General features: G+C 50.8%; 1 protein-coding gene across 6 annotated transcripts in view; it reads right to left on the reverse strand.

The window, feature by feature from the left end:
* The window catches only part of mef2d (myocyte enhancer factor 2d), a 71,670-nt gene extending 59,599 nt beyond the window's left edge, over positions 1-12,071 (reverse strand). For 2 of the 6 annotated variants that reach the window (XM_088620804.1, XM_088620802.1), the window contains exon 1: positions 11,858-12,071. The gene's annotated coding sequence lies outside the window, so the exon portion shown is untranslated. The remainder of the gene's footprint in view (positions 1-11,857) is intronic. The other 4 variants (XM_088620805.1, XM_088620806.1, XM_088620808.1 and 1 more) reach the window with 3 other exon arrangements.
* Positions 12,072-17,065: the final 4,994 nt, after the last annotated feature.

Below are 17,065 nucleotides of genomic sequence, written 5' to 3' on the forward strand. Positions count from 1 at the left end.
TAATCTGGATCAGCCCCAAGCGCTCCACGGCCTCCAGCCTTCCAGCAGCGGAAATCCCAGGAACAGAAATAAAACTGGAGGTGGAGAGTTTTCTACACACTCTTGGACAAACTGTAATCCGGGACAGAAATAGCCTGGATGTGGCATTCACGACTTTCATTTACTAAATCAGTAAATGCACAGCCACCCGCCCACCCGCAAAAGAGTCCGGTTATTATTCTCTTCACCGGCAAGCTATTTAGAGCGATCTTACGGTTGTTCGGCTCTCTTTCTGCGTCACCAGAGCCTGTTTGGATAAACTGAGTCGTGTGAACTGGGTATTTTTAGACTGACGCATAACTTCCTAAAGCAGCGGTCTGGATCACAGGCAAGTTTGCCTCGCCGTTATTGAAGATAAAAGTGGGGTGTGCTCGGCGCCTGCCAGCAACTTGCTGCAATCGCTGATCACCCCCTTGCACAACACCTCCTCTTCTTCTATAACAGACACCTCAAACATCTGTGCAGGAAGGCAAGCAGAAAAATGGAAGCTGTTCTGTACATTAAGAGTGTTGGGGGTTTACAAACGTGCTCTCTGAGATCCTCCATAACACAGGTGGAACTGGGTCAAACAACGACACTAACACGGGCGATCTGGCTGAAAGACCTCTCTGGCTGCAGGTTGAGGCTGGATCATGTAACCGTGACTGTGTCACTAGTAGACTGTGACCAGTGTTCCATTACAGGATCCTTCCCTCCTCCAATCAGCGCTCGTTCTACTGTATGGGGCGGTTCTGCCCTGTGAGGGACACTCCCCTCCTCCAATCAGCACTGATAATCTAGCCTGGGGTGGTGCCACCAGCGAGGGACGCTCCCCTCCTCCAATCAGTGCTGATATTGCAGCATGAGGCTACCTGATTGCCTACTCCCAAATTAGTTACGTCCAACAAAAACAATCATCCATTCAAAATCAAACACTCAACATAAAAGAGAAAGCAAAATCAATCCAAATCAAGCTTTTCCCCATGAGCTCAGATATCGACTCCAGCAGCACGCAAGGCGCCGGGCGCTTTTCCGCGAGCGAAGGACTTGACTTCGTCCAACTGAACCCCCTCGGCGAATCCGCACGGCTCCGGCCCGTTCGGACCGATCACCAGCCGCGCTGGCCCGTCACCGGCCCCCCGCCCCCAGCAAGCTGTGCCATCAATCTGCCAGCAGCTGAGCTCTCAGGCCATGTGCGTCTCGGAGCAGTGCTTGGCGGGGGGACAGGTACATCAGAGCACAGGCACGCAGTCAGGCAGACAGCAGAAGGGGGTGGGGGGGGGGGGGGATTTTCAGGAGAGCCTGTGAGGTGACTGAGTTAACCCCCCACCCCCCTTGCAGGGTTTGTTTGTACCTGAGCAGGCAGGAAGCAATCAGAGATTAAACTGTGACAGGAGGGCTCTGAACTGCACGGGCAGGCTGGTCTTATCGCAGAAATGCATCGTGCTGCCGGGCCAACTTCCCATCCGTGCGCTGGGTGGGGGGTGGGGGGATTGTGTATGTGTGTGTAGTGGGGGGGGAGGGTTCTGCTTTGCTATACAGGCTAGACGCACTGTTGAAACCCACTGCGCGTTTCAGGATTGAAGATGTACAAGATCTGATGAGGCGTACCCAGCTGTGTGGGTGCAGGGAGGTCAGGAAGGCAAACAGACTCTGAGCTCCACAGTGCTGCCAGGCTCATGGCTTTGGGACTGACATGTTCCGAGTACAATCAGTACCAACAAAGTGAAAACGCAGATATGTACTTCACCTCCACCCAACAGTTACCTTAAACCCACCTCTGCTTATCCAGAAGCACTAACATCCTTGAAGTGTGTGGCTCATTTGCAAGGCACAAAGGACTTGGGCCTTGGTGACACAAACGGAAACGAGCAGGAAATGCATTTATGACAGCAGGCTCCACTTTGCACCAAGTGTGGCGGGAGGCGGGAACAAGCTGCCCAGCCATGCGGTTGAAGGGGATTCTTGAATGATCACATGGAAACGTCTGGATGAGATCACATTAATTAGCTAATAGCAACTGAGAGATGACGATTTCTTGTGTTCTAAGAGGGGGCAAATGGGAAAACCTGGAACCCAGCTCAAACTGCTGTGCATCTGGAGTCTTACATCCATCCATGAATAGGCTAGTTTTCACCTGCTCTTACAGTCCTAATCTTAAATGAATTAATTCCTTAAAAACGGTTATAAAAGATTCATTTGACCAGCATTACAAACAGGCTCTGAAGGACCCCTGGCCGATATTTTCCATGCTGACTTGGATTTCCCAACTTCTGGACAATCACATTATAATAATACACTTTTTTATATTTTTTTTATACAGCACCTTTAAAAGTGGCTTCTCGAGACGCCTTACAGAGAAGGAAAAAACAATGCGGGGAGACAGCAGAATTACTCAGTTACAATAAGGGTTGAGCATACAGTAGGAAAGCAAAGGGACAGCAGACGCAGGACCAGCTCAATAAAAGTAAAAGCCCTTCTGAAGAAGAAGGTTTTGAGCCTGGATCTGAAAGCTTTCTGGGAAGATGGCTCTCCGATAGCCTTAGGGACAGAATTCCAGAGCTCTGGGGTGCAGCAGGAGAAAGCCCTGTGACCCATAGTGATGTAGACGGGCCTGGGAGCCCACAGCTTGCCCACAACTAAAGCCTAAACAAAACTGGTTCTCGCTGGCGCAGATCAGAGCTGCCAGAGGACAGGACAGGGCTCCGCCTACACGCGCATCAGCTGGGGCTGATGAGGGGGAGACTCCTGCAGCCAGGAGCAGTCCTCCCCTCACTGCCTCCAGGCCCGCGTTCCTCCTTGTCTATTTTCTTCGGGTACAGATCTCATGTAAGGAAGAAAAGACAGCTTGACTTTCAGCCTTTTTGCAGCCAACACCTAAATCCATATATATCCCTATCCAAGCATCTTTAGGGCTTGGACAGGAGGGCTCACAAGACACATGAAGAGAGACCCTTCTCTGCAAAGAGCAGTTTACATACCAGGTTCCTGGCTGAAGGGAGGTCCAAGGTTCTGGTTTAACTACAGGCCCTGTGATGGCCACCCAAACCTCCTTCCTGTACCAGTGTGACGAGCCTCTCCCTCCCGAACTCCCGGCGGGGCTCACCCCAGCGCGGGCTCCGCCAGGCCGAGTCCGGGCGATTGTTCTCAGCCTGCCGCCTAAAGGACAGGACCCTCACCCAAGCGCTCAGCAGCCGTGCCCACCCCCACGTCTTCAGCACAGGGCCCTGCGGTCCCCAGCATGAGCTCCGCACTGCCCCCCCGTCGGACACGCTCATCGTCATCCTGTGTCACGCGAGCCTGCAAACTCCGGCGAGAAGGGCCGTTCGATGAAGCATGCTTCCTGCACTTTGGGGTTAAAAGAGGCGCTTCGCACACAAGGAATTCTTAAACTGTTATTATTATTTTTCCACTGACCAGATTAAAATCGGTAACCAAACTCACGAAAGAGAATGAAAAAGCAGTTTCAAAGTTTCATTTAGATTGGGATAACAAACCAAAGAAACAATCTTTTCCGAATCGTTCACTCCCAGAAAAGTGCCTGTGGAAAAAAGTGGCCTGGGCTACGTGCAGCCCACCCCTGCCACAACACAAGACCCACGACTCAAGTGGAAACTAAGGGTGCATTCAGAAATCCAGACCAGGAGGCACCTCTTTACACAAAGGGTGGCAGGAGACTGGAACAGGCTACCCAACCAGGATGCTGAAGCCGATTTCCTTCGGAAAACCAGATGGATGAGATCCTTGAATCAGTTATCTTCCCTCCAATCAGCCTAAATCGGTCATCTTCCGTCCTCGGGTTCCAAATTCAAGACTTAAGATGTCGATTCAATTCAGAGATGTGTTGTGTAACCTCGCAACAGAAGGTTTTCCTTAGTAGAGAGCTAGACCCAAATGTTACAAACAATTCCATCTCTCTAGATGAGAGCCAACTACCAGCACAGCTCCCCTACAGCCAATACCACTCCATTCTGCTGAACTCCACCTATCCATTGTATGGGGCGTGCAGGTCAGGCTCTTGTGACACTACACCCATTCCGACGGCACTTCCTGTAGGGAGAGGTCCAGAAGACCCCTCCTGCAGGCGACGGACACCAAACGCCCAACACACAGCTGCTGGGCTCTGGATCAAATACTCAGCAACCTCACTGTGGGGAGAGATGGGTCTCGGGAAACAGGACTCTCGCGGCTATACAGAGGGAGACGGGAGATGAGCGAAGTGTCTTTTCAGGCTTCAGCTCCGGCCACACCGGGCCAGGGCAGCATGAATTAAAATTTTCACAGCTGGAACAACCTGATGGTTAAACCGCAGGGGGAAAAAAAAAAAAAAATCCATCGATTCCTCACAAATCAGCGGCCTCCTGTCCAGGTTCCAGAGGACTTTAACAGTCACCCCGGCCTACCCTGTCGTTTTCTTTCAGCCTCTGGTGTTAACAGCTTAACGGATCTCATCATGTGGAGCAGAGGTCGATCAGCGGTGATTTCAGGTCTTACCCAGCCGCTAACTGCAAAGGACTTGCAAAAGCCCCCAGGTCTGCGGGCCTCGATCAGTGGGGAGGCCTCTCTGAGCTACAGCGACACCTGCAGGGTTCTCTGGCCACTGCATACAGAGAAAACTGGGGGCTAGCCCTGCCCTGAGGGGGTCCCCAAGCTCGAGTGTGGACTTTGCTGTAAAATACGTGGGCCAGACTAGACCCACCTACCCCACAGTTCCTTCCCCGATGGGGCTGATGACAGCTGTCGGGGAACGAAGAGTTAAAAGAAAAAACCCTGTTTCTGTGTTTTTGTGTTGACAGGACTCGCCGGTGGGGGGGGGAGCTGGTCTCAGCGGGAAAGCGCGGGTCACGATCGGCTCTGAGTCACCCGGGCGAGCGCGCTCCGAGGCGAGATTACGGACTCGGAAAACAAAACCAAGCAGGCGGCAGCTCGCGCAGGACTCAGGGAGGGGGGAGGGGGGAGGGGAGGCAGGCAATCACCCTGGCGATTAATCACGTTCACCCATCCTGGGGGGGGGAGTTGGATCGCCGGCGATCTCGGAACACGGGCCAGGATCACGACCAGCTCCCAGCCCGGGCCACGACTCGCGCAGGAATTCAGACTTTGGTTCTGATTTGCGGTATTTTATTTGGCAGGAGTTTTTATCCGAAGCGACTTACATTGGCACCTGTTTATACAGCTGGGGATTTGACTGCAGCCGGGGGGTGGGGGTGAAGATCCCTGCTCAGAGGCTCAACAGCAGCGCCCCACTGGTAATCTGAGCCCCCAGAGCCCTGACCGCCCCTCTACACCGCCGCCTCCGGGGCGGCCATTCCTCGGATCTCTGGCCCGTGGAGTCCTCCTGCTCCTGACACTATGTGCCATGCTGCCCACATGGCGGCCATGCGGAACAAGAGAGCCGAGCAGAGCACGGTGAGGGAGAGGGGACCGCCTGCTCACCATGTTTTACCAGGAAACACAAAGGGGCACTTGGGCAGAACAGACTGATTTACCTGGGAAACTGAAACCAGTGACATTCCTGAAAATCCCAGGAAAATAAAAGGGTTTCTCAAAAAGAGTAGGGGTGTTACCCCAGTATCCTGGCCAAATTCCCCCCTGGCCTTTACCAGTCATGGCCTCCTAATAACCCCCCTCTCTGAACTGGCTTCATCACTCTGCTCCCCTCCCCACTGAGAGCTGGTGTGTGGGGGGCGGACTGGAGCATCATCCAGGTGGGGCTGCACACTGGTGGGGCTGGAGGGGATAAAGCGCTTTGAGGGGAGTGTCCAGGGAAAGAGCTGTCCAAGCGTAAGGAATTATCGTTCATTCTCTTCCCTCCCCCCAGCTTCCTCGTCCCCTTGCGCACTTCCCTGTTTCTGGCTGCCAGAGCCAGCGCCGGCCGACCCGGCCAGGGAGCAGCCTCGCGCCCGATAAAGAGAAGGACCCGGGGAGGGGTGAGTCACAACCAGAACCGCGGGGGGCCCCCGGCGCTGACCCACCCGCGCGACCGGGAGGCCCCGCCCAGACCCGGCCGTGTGGTGTCCCCCATGTCGTCTTCCCACCAGACACTCGAGTTGATCTGGGAGAGGAAAACGACCCGGGCGGGCCTGGAAACCAGGAGGCAGCCTAACGAGAGCCGTCTGCTAACGGCGCTGGTCCGACTGCCGCTTCGGCGCGCAGGATTAAACACCGGTCACGTGTGAAAGTGCAACCTCGCCCGGCCACCCACTAACGGCACAGCAGGAGGCTTTTGCATCGATGGCAGGGATCAACAAGACTCCTGCTGCACAGCATTGAAATCCATTGCAGGTCTGGCCAAACTCGACACAAAATGTAATCGACCAAGTAAACAAACTCTCTTTACTGGAATTGAACGAACAGTTAACAACAGAGTCTCATCAGCAGCATAGCCTACTTGATTACACGTACTTCACTAAGAAGAAAAGGCCGACAACCGGCCGATCCGGTCCTGAGGTCGAACACACACACCTTGACCTTTCGATGACCCACGACTACCACATATAGAATCATTATCTTAACTTCAAACTGTCCGAAGCGGACATGTAACGAAAATGGAGTAAGGCGCGTGACGGATCGGGATCCTGGACTCGGCCTGCCGTGTGTAAGGGCCTGCAGCCGGTGAAAACCCGGAATGGAGCAGCCTGCTGCGCAACGGGAGTCAGACCGGATTGAGAATCAAGCCCCTCGGGCTGTGAAAAGCGCTGCTCGTGCCAGGTTTGCACAAGGCTAGGGGACAGGCAGGCCAGCTCCTGACCGCTCCCTTATTTAGGCTGAAGAGCTGAGTCACAGGAAGGCAGCCCGAGTACAAGGCGGGGGGGGGGGACCCCTGCGTCTTCGGGATCTTGCACCAGCAGAGCCCCTCATCGCAGGCTCACTGATTTCTCTCTGAGGGTTATTATTTTTTTCAAAAGTTAGTTTCAGCTCTTAAAAAAAGGTGAGCAGGAAGTGAAATCAGCACCAGCCCTGTAATAATTCGGGAGTTCATTGTCAGCTGAGATGGGAGCAACTGGACTTCAGCAGAAGGCAAAACACTCCGCGTGGGAGTGTCTGATAGTGTGTCATTCCCACCTGTGCCTGTACATCACAGTTAACAGCCGCCCTGTTTCGGTGACCAGCTTTGTAGGTCAGGTGTAAGAGAGCAAAGCCATTTTAATAGCAGGTTATATAAAGTTGTGGGGACTCATTATTGGAAACAATCTACTTTAGCTGGAGTGTTTCTAAAACCCAGGCCCGAGTGCAGAGGACGAGCAAGCTGACATGGGGCAGACGCACCAGTTCACACTGGCGATTGAGAGACCGGCAGGGAAAACGCCAGCAGACACTGGAGTCCCTGAGGACCAGAAGGGAGAGTATTATGTGGTCAGCGTTCCCTAACCTGGCCCTGAGAATCCCACTTAGGGATGCCAGCCAACACCAGATCAATCAATCACTTTGACATAGAACAGGCCCTGCATGTTACCTCTAAACTTAATTAAATGAATGTACAGACTAAGCAGAATTGCAAAGCTGGTTTAGTTTCTCATTGTCGACCAGGGTTCCACTGATCAGATGGTCAGATGTCTTGCAAACAGCTCAAGTAAATCAAGAAAAATTAGAACAGGGCAACCACCAAATCTGCAATATGGCTAGCAAGAAAATTAAGAAATAGTGCCAATACAAAATATACAAAAATAACAGCATCATGCGTTGTGGTATATTTATTTTAGTAATGCCAAGCGATAATCAACAATTACAGTTCCTCTTATGTGCTGCCATTCAGAGGTGTTGAGATTAACTTGACCTAGACAAAGGCGCAGAAGAGAGGAGAGGGATCACTGGACACTGGACACTGGACACTGGACACTGGACACTGGACACTGGACACTGGACACTGGACACTGGACACTGGACACTGGACACTGGACAGTGGACAGTGGACAGTGGACAGTGGACACTGTGCTTGGCTGAGGAGCTAACGGTGATATTGACTGAACACCCCTGCGTCAGAATTACCCCAAATAATCTTCCTCTAGGTTGATCACAGGTCCAGCAGCAAGCTCTAATCTAACATCAGAAGATTAGTAAAGAGAGCTTCTCTGGTCCAGAAAGGACACTATTATCTTCTGGACTTTGTTAAAGTCAAAGTTCTGCTTAATCAGAAGATGTTAACAAGCTCCCTTGAGCACAGATCATCGACCCTGAAGATAGCCTCCAACACCAGCCCTGGAGAGCCCCATTCGTGTTTGCAGAATATTGGGAACACACGAAAGCTAACAATCAATTAAGCCGATTCACTTAATTGACTCCTTAATGGAATGAGCTCCTTGATTCTGACTGCATTCAGAATCAGAAAGCATTCCCCCCCCCAAAAAAAAAATCTGAGCTCTGTAAATGACTTGTGAAACACAACAGGTCTGCCTCTGATGTGTAGGAACTGAAAACAAGGAGTTCAAGTTAATCCTATTAGGTCAATTTTGGGTTCAATCATGTAACAGCGCTCAATTGGAACAAACAAAACAGCAGGTGTGCTCAATTAAGGCAACTGTGGTCCTTGAGGGTTGAAGGGTATTGTGAATTATTCTCCAGATGACCGCTAAATCGCTCAGTTTAACACCACCTGCTTATCTGATCAGAATGAAATCGTTCCAGACGTGGAGAAATGAACAATTTAATGGTTATCCAAGAACCCTGTGGGAGCGCGGCTCTCCAGAAGCAGGGTTAAGACAACCGTGCACTAAAAGCAGTTATGCGTCGGTTTTGAGAGGTCTGCATTGATTCTGGCGGTGCGGAAACGCTGTGTGCCCAAGCCTTTTTACAGTTTCTGCAGCGAGGGTCTCCGTGGGAAATAACGAACTTCACTGCCTCTGCTCAGAGAGCAACTCCACTCGCCTCTGGCCCTGGAGAGCCACAGTCCACCAGGTTTAACAGCCAGCGCGTCAGCCTCAGCAAGTAAAGAACTGGCTAACTGGCTAACAGAGCCATTAAATCAATCAATCGTTTTACCAGGGGCAGTGCCCTTCACAACACTTGGCCACAGAGTGCTTGGCCGGGTGAAAGGAACAGCTGATTAACCGAGTCGGGAAGAGTTGATTTCGCCTGTATTCATTTGTCTTGCACAACAAGAGCCCCTCAACCTACAGCAGATAGGGCAACAGCGCAGGACACAAAACACCATTTCACAACATCGCTCCGTCGGAACTCGTCGGTCCGAACCGAGTCCAGGATGGAGAAAAAAACAGGAGGCCGGCGTGGCCCTGCGGGACCGGAAGGGAAATTCAGTGTTGCGCTGGCAGGACTGGGTCACAAGCCCAGGGCAGGACTGACAGGGATAAACGCGGGGGGAGAGGGTGGGAGAGGGGCTGTGTGAACTCACTGGCTGCAAGTGAACAGCCTCTACAACCGGAACGTCGCGTCTTCTCCCCCTGTCCGCGGGCCGCAGGCAGTGACCCCCCGCATGCTGCCTGAAGCCCAGTGGGGCGTCAGGTCGGACACAGCTGAGGTTTGCCCATCACACTCCTTTCACAGTTCTGCACAGCTCTGATTTGAGCCCAGCATGGCTCCTGCCCTGACCCCTCACTGAATGAAAAACAGGATGAACTGTAACTGATTGTTTTCAGCTCCTTAGGTGTGGGGAGTTGTTCAACCAGAGGACACAAGTGGAAACTTTGTAGAAGTTAAAGCCAAGAACCTTTTTTTTTTACACAAAGAGTTGTGGGAGTGTGGAATATGCTGCCCAGCCAAGCGGTTAAAGCCAATACTTTGGCTTGAGATACATGGATCAAATAACTGTTAATGGCTACAAATGACTCCTCTCATTTGTCTGTTTTAAAGCTCTTAACTACAGTACGTCATTTCCTAATTAAACATCTCCAGCCACTTTCAGCAGTTTGATTAAATACAGGGCCCAGTAGCACCGAAACCCAGGACCAGAACCAAGGCTGCACTAAAGCGATGACCCAGCTTCCAACTCGAGATTCGGACTCAAAATCTGCTTTGCCTTCCAAATGTAGCGGGCGGGCCGGACGATCTGTTGTGCTTTTGCGAAGTCCGAAATCTATAGCAACGGGACGGACACGTTTCAAAACGGATCCCGTGTTTAACGGGTTTCTTTCAGCTGGGACATCAAATTAAACAAGGCGACCGTTTTTTAAAGCTTCATTTTCCCTTTTGCCGCGATGGTCCTTCTGGGGCAGCGTCGACGAGAAGAGTTCACACTTCTGTGTTTCTATGGTGACCAGCGGGTTTGATATTTTCTCTCTACTGTACAGTACAGTATCCCTGGCGTCACAGCCACTTTAACGTCAATGGTGTGGGGGTTAAGTATTTATTAACAGTAATAATGATAATACTGATGGGGATTATTATTTTTTTTTACCAAACACGGCGTTACTTGAGGAGAGGAAGGGGGAAAAAAAAGAGAGAATTGACTTTTTTGGCGGAGGGGGCGGGCGGCAACGAGACTCCATGTCAACACAAAACGTGTGACGCCTTGTTTCCTTCACGTCGGGACGGGGCCCTCGCAGACGGAGCTCCCACAATCGGCGCCCCCCCCCCCATTCTGTACCCCAACTCCTCCACACAGACCCCCTCGCACCCTCAACAAGGCGGTCTGGGGTAGGGTACAGCCGCACGCGCAGGAAAAGAGGGCTCGGGCACCCTCCGAAGCAGTGACGTCGTCGTCGTCAGCAGCAGCACGCAGACACGCAGCGGCTCGCGGCACGGTACAGCGCGTGTGCTGGGTTCGGCGGTAGGTCGGTCGATCCAAACCTCCCTAAAAATAACGGTCAGGCGAGTCGGGGGGTCCCCGTCCCACCAACAGCCACCCCACAGACTGGCTCCACACGCAGTGCGGGACTCGGCGCCCGTGTCCGCCTGAGAGCCGCCCGCATTTCTTTCTCGAAAACGGATCCGGCCGGCGCTTTCGTGACGAAAACGGAGCTTTTGTTCGTCAACTCCAGTCCGCCGCCGAGGGGTCGTCTGATGGTGACGGTACAACCCGGGCGGCGGGAGAGTTAGCTTTCCTACGCGAATGGCCCCCCCAAAAAAGACGCTTGTTCTCGTTTTGCCAACTGTTTGATCAGTGCCAACCCACTTTCAAGGCATACCCTCCTGAGGAGCGATCCCTCATTTTAAACATCTCAAAACATTCATTTTTTTCTATGCAAGTAAATAATACAGCACACGAACCATTTTCCGAATAACCCCCCCACACACACACACATACACATACACGCGCGAATGTTATTTTGGAGCGGCGTTCAACTCCTATTTCAGGAAAATACCACCCTGTCATGAAAAAAAAACAACAACAACACATCCACTCGAAAACGTGCCACGGAAATGAACACAGTTCGTCTCCACAGCGCGACCAAATCCACGCTGACAGCTTCAGCCGGGGGTTTTGACAGCTCCTGTCACGACGCCTGGCCCTGACGACGACACGGAGCGCGGATCGCCCCCAGAAGAGCAGAGGGGGGAAAAAACACCCCCCCACGCAATGTTCTCGGGGTTGGAGGACAAGGCGAACACGCAGAAATGGGTCTCGAACCCATCTTTGTTTCCCAAAGCCTCCCTGGGAGACTGGAGAGGGGTGGAGGGGATCGCCGACAGCCATTATAGCAACAGCAACGACAGGAGGACCACAGACCGGGCACGGAGAAAGCCGGAGTAAACAGCAAAACCGACGGTGTCCGGACCCGCTCCGGGGGCCAGATCGCACCGGCTGAGCACGACAAACTTGTGAAAAAGGGAGCGAGAAGCGAACCGACATTCGTGGGGCAAAACAAAAACAACCACAGCAGCAGCAGCAGCAACTGTGCGGACGTCAAAAACGCCAGAGGAAGGAATCTAATGTCTCACTCACCCGAGAATGTTTTTTTCCACAGCTGCGAGGCACAACGGGTAGCGCTATTTCCTTTACGATAAAAAAAGTATCAATAAAGGACGTCGTTCTGTTTTTTAAAAAAAAAGACTCCGTCCCCCTCTCTTTTTTTCCCCCCTCTTGGCTGTACAAGGTAACTATTTAGTTCAGTCAAATGATACAATGTAGAAAGTATCGTGCAATCTAACCTGGATGGCCCTCTTCTCCTGAGTGGCGTGTCCCTTAGCCAATCGCGGACGGCGGCTGGCGCGGCGCGGCCAATGAGACGCGGGCAGAAAGGATAGGTTGTTTGTGTAAACGCGAGAGAGGAGAAGGGGAGGGAGAGGGGGGCTGTTCAAGTTTGACTGACGAGTGTGTATCCCTCCGCCTTGTCAATTAGATTTGCTTGGATTATTTGGAAGGAAATGTCTCTATTAAAGGTACAGGCCTTTTTTTTTCCGCCTTACATTTTTAAACACCTACAGTACGATTCTTCCTCTTTATGGGTACTGATCCTCTTCACTTCAGTTAATTTAATTTTTTTTTCATAACCGGTTTACTTTTTGGTTTGTAAAATAATCTACAGTAAAAACTGAACAGCCAAATACAACACAAATGATCCTTTTATCATCTCGCAACATGACATAAATATGCAGACAGCGTATGTCTCTGGCCCAGCGCTGTTAATATAGCATCCTCATTATATAAAATAATTTAACAAAAAATGTTAATCTAACACTACAAGCATTAAGTAAGAATACTATTATTTTCCTTTAATTTCTAACCTACTCTTGTTGCTCCAAAGTTGGCCTATATATTGATTTTAAAAGTTCAAAAGCTACTATGGCACAAAGGAATTTTCAAAAGCGACTTTTTTAAAAAACTATTGCATTGTTTTAAGCACTGGTTGCATTTTGAAATTCAGCCTCCACAATGTGAGCTGCAAATTTCTGCTTTCAAGTGTGTATAAAATCCAAGTCTTATTAAAATAGCAATTCAACAAAAATCATATCAATTTTTCCCCCAAAAAAACTGACACTTGTCATCCTGGAAGAGCAACAGACCTGTCTTGTAACTTTCAAAAGAAAATGTGTCTATTATTATATATATATATTATAATTTAATAATAGAATCGACTTGGAAAGCAGTAGAAACTACAGTTCGGAAACTGCACCCCCTCTCTTTCAGGAGCGAGGTCGTCGCGCTGTTTCACCTCTGCCAGCGCACGGCTTGTATTTTGTTTTTCCACAAGGCAAAGTCTTGTGGCGTCATGATTTAAACACCATTTTTAAGGGCTCACGGGTGGATTTGAGTCGTTGCGCGAACGATAAAACGACTTACGACACAGACAACGTTCCAGCTCGGGAGGTGCCTTGATTAGAGACGGTGAACATAACAGGATGGACACGCTCAGGCCCGGCGCGCGTCGCTCCGAGTTTACAAAATACAATTAAAAACCCTGAATCTTCAGCTACCGGATTGTTTGCAGGTGAAACAACCATTGGAATATTATTTTTTTTTTATCATAAGGCTTCAGCAAAATGAGTAACGCGCAAAAAAAAAGACGAAAACAAAACCAAAAATGTGAAAACACGCGCCCCAGCCTCCACTGACAGCACTGAACTCCTGTTAAACCAGCGAGGTTCATGCCGACGTGGCTGAAGTGTCTTAAATTCACTCGACTGCTGCCGGTCCCAGCCATGCTGACCGGAGCCCATACATCAGCAGGGCCCGGGGCGAGCTGTTAGTTGGTGATGATTAACCTACGTAAGAGTCCAGCCGGGGCGAAATCGCCCTGTATTTAACGGAACGGCGTGTTTCAGCGCGAGAAGGGGCTATTTTTGTGTGTGCCGCAGATCCGGGGAAAAAAAAAGAAAGAATGCAGTTTCAGACTTTTCACGCCCTTTACTCTCAGAAAGAACCAGGCCGGTGGAGGTTCAAGTCTCCGACTATATCGTTAACTTTGCCACCCAGGGGCTTGATGGGATATTTACTTACCTTAGATAATTGATGTAGATATTAACCTTTGCTGAACTGGTTCCATTCTTTACCCCTCTGCTCCTACCACACTAAGTACCACCGCCCACGGTCTCCTCTGTGCATTGTAATTATGTTTTATCGGGTGAATTTTTTATTGATCGTTGCTGTCATTCTGTAAAGCGCTTTGAGACGCCACATTGAAAGGCGCTATATCAAATAAAGTTTTATTATTATTATTATTATTATTATTATTATTATTATTATTATTATCAAAATAGTTTTATGGTGTGAATTTGCTCGGGATGCCTCGAATACCGAACGTGGGTGTGCTCATTGGCTCCTGGGCCGGACTGTCCAGGCTGCGCGCTTGTACCGAAGCGGGAATGTGCGGGTGACCTTTACAGACGATGAGGGCAAAACTTCCAACAGCTCTGCGCTGCCCTGTGTTTATCTGCAGCGAAGGTGCTCCCCGGCTGCCGGCTTCGCGCTTTCGAAAAAGAAAGAAAGCAACGACAGCGCCTCGGGTCATAAACAAGCCGCTCGTCAAAATCGAAAAGTGTTCTTCCCCCCCATCTCTTGCCAAAGAGCGAAAGAGGCAACTGTGTCACCGACACCTCAAACCGATCCTTAAACTCGTGATATTGTTTTGCCCGAAAAGACCCCCCACACACACACATACACACACACTCCCCGTGTGTAAGACATGGAGATTTCCATTTTTTTAAAAAAATAAGTAAGGCCTCACATTAGGCTTAAATAAGCAAAACTACTGTCGAAGAAGTAAAAGGGACTATTTCGTACGTGGACGGCGGAGGGATATAGTGTTTACTGTGAGAACAGCAGTGAGGCTGCTACAGGGCAGGGAGAAAATGAAGCAAAGTAGGACAGCGACCAGGTGGTGTCTTGGGGGCAGGAGCGGCCAGACCTTTGAAATATTGCTGCAGACCCCAGTAGCGTCCCTCCAATAGGACCACACGCGCTCTTTAGCCACGCGGGGTGAGGGCGGCAGGGCAGAATGTCTCGTTTATTCTAGAACGCCTCGCTCCAAATTCTCCTTACACCTCCACGTACGTCACAACTGCGTCAGAGTCTCCAGAACTACCGGTCAGCATGTGGGGGAAGTTAAAGCAACCCGGACCGATTTAAATGTCACCCGGACCACACGCGCTTTGCTGTTGTTTACATTTCAGACGAAATCTCAGCCATTAAAGAAGATCGCAGTAATACGTCAGAAAAGATATGCATTTTCTTTCTCTATGAACTGTTATAAAATTAAAGGGTACATTTGATCTGGAGCTGGGTTTGCACCTGCAGTAAGTGGCAGTAAGGTAGCCTCCCAGCCTTAAGCAACGTTTTAATAAGCAGTTATGTACTTAATAGAAAACTGCAAAGTGCTTAATTGGTAGTTAGTATAAAAAGATAAGGACTAAGACTCAGGTACAATAATAAGACCATCATTAAGTGTATCTAAGTTTAAAAATAATTGTCATGCTTTTCCTAACACTGAAGTAACAAAGCCTTTTGAGGGGAAAAAAAACTGTTCAGCATTGTGGAGATAGTCAGCCAGGGGTCTTCTGGCTCTGAGGCTTTATAAGGGGCTCTCGCGCTTGCTGTGACATCAGCGCAGCTCCTCCAATCAGCGCTCACTCCCCCGCGGGGCGCCGCAGACCCTGTCACGCAAACCTCCAGGTGGCGACTGGACTGGGCGCTGACTCGCGAGGACAGCTGGGGGGCGATCCCGGGCCTTTATTCAGTCCCGGTCCAGGTGGTGTCACTCTGAGCCTGACTGTAAGCAACACAGTCCGCGACTCCAAACTGGACGGGCGTGAGGAATACAGTAAAAACCCCTGCTGTCTGACACCCTCACACCTCCAGCGACTGAACGGCTCTCAGCGACCCGCACACCTCCCAGCAGACTGTATCGCAGTGGGAGTTTTAAAAGCTGGTTGCGAAAAAGAACATACTGTAACGCTTACGGCCGACAAGCACTGTGTGTAAGAGCCGGCGTACCAGAGCGGGTGACGTCACCGCCCTTCCCTGTGATAGCAGGACCACAGCTACTGGGCTGTGGAGAGATCTCTCTTTGGCTCACGGGGCTAGGTCGCTGCAGAGAGACGCGGGAGTCCCGGGTTCGAGCCTCCAGTCGGGATGGGGCCGACCAGATGCGGCAAGGGCGCCCGCCTGAGCCCCCGTTGCGTTACAATACCTTTAAGAGAAAAGTCCCATTTAGTTTTTCACTTAGGCGTTCTCCTAAGGGCGTTGTAGCTGCAGCCGGTGTGATCATTTAAGATTGAGCTCTTCAGGAAGTTGACGCTCATCTTCATTCGGCAAGCAGCTACGATAGCGCAATAGTCAAAACTAAAAAGGCACTTTGAAGAAGCACGAAACCTTACTAATGTGAATCCAGCACTACGTGCTAAGGGTCAGTCGCCACAGACCTGAAATGCAGATTTAATTGAGCTGTGAGTTTTCCTACAGCGATCGTGAGAATGTGACTGTTTGGTTTTTTGCACGTACAGTAGATTACTTTGAATGAACTAAAGTCTTGTTTGAGTGGCAGGCGCCAGTGTAGACGGCCGTGAGGGGGACGAATACTTGGTCACAACCCGAGTCCAGCGCCCATGGGGTTGTGGCACCCGCGCGCAGGCCACCCTCGCGGAGGGACAGCGGAGGCAGCCCTCGCACGAGCGCCCGCGCATGAAGGAAGCCGCGCGCTGCACGGAGCCAGCCAGCTCTATTAAAAAAAAAACCCCAACAAAAAACAAGTTATTTTAGGTGCTGTTATTTTTTCTTCTTTCCAATCCTAGCCAGGGCTAGACAGTGAACGGTGGGTTTAAAATAGAACGAGCATCGCTGGCGGTCTTTAAAAATACACTCCGGAGAAGGAAAAAACGAACCGAAGGATAAACTCGTGTGTGTAGTAGGCCCAGCAGGACGGTGGATTACAGCGGGTTTTTGTATCTGTGTGGATAAGGAGCTTACACTTAATCTGTAGAGGAAATGTCAATGAGAACAGATGGCAGGCCAGTGAGGGGGATGCCTCTTCCCTGGGTCTGTAGTGGACAGGGCTCAAAGAGAGGACAACGTCCAGAAAGATGCCTGTGGACACTACCCTTGCCATCAGATACATTCCAGGGTTTGAGGGAGGGGCGTGCTGAAGGAACCGAGTCTGGAACAGAGAACCTGGGGAAGATTGGACAGTCCTCAGGGGGACAGACAGCGTCAAAGCCA

Source organism: Lepisosteus platostomus, chromosome 26 (genome assembly GCF_059453375.1).
Source record: "Lepisosteus platostomus isolate fLepPlt1 chromosome 26, fLepPlt1.hap1, whole genome shotgun sequence".
Taxonomy (NCBI): domain Eukaryota; kingdom Metazoa; phylum Chordata; class Actinopteri; order Semionotiformes; family Lepisosteidae; genus Lepisosteus; species Lepisosteus platostomus.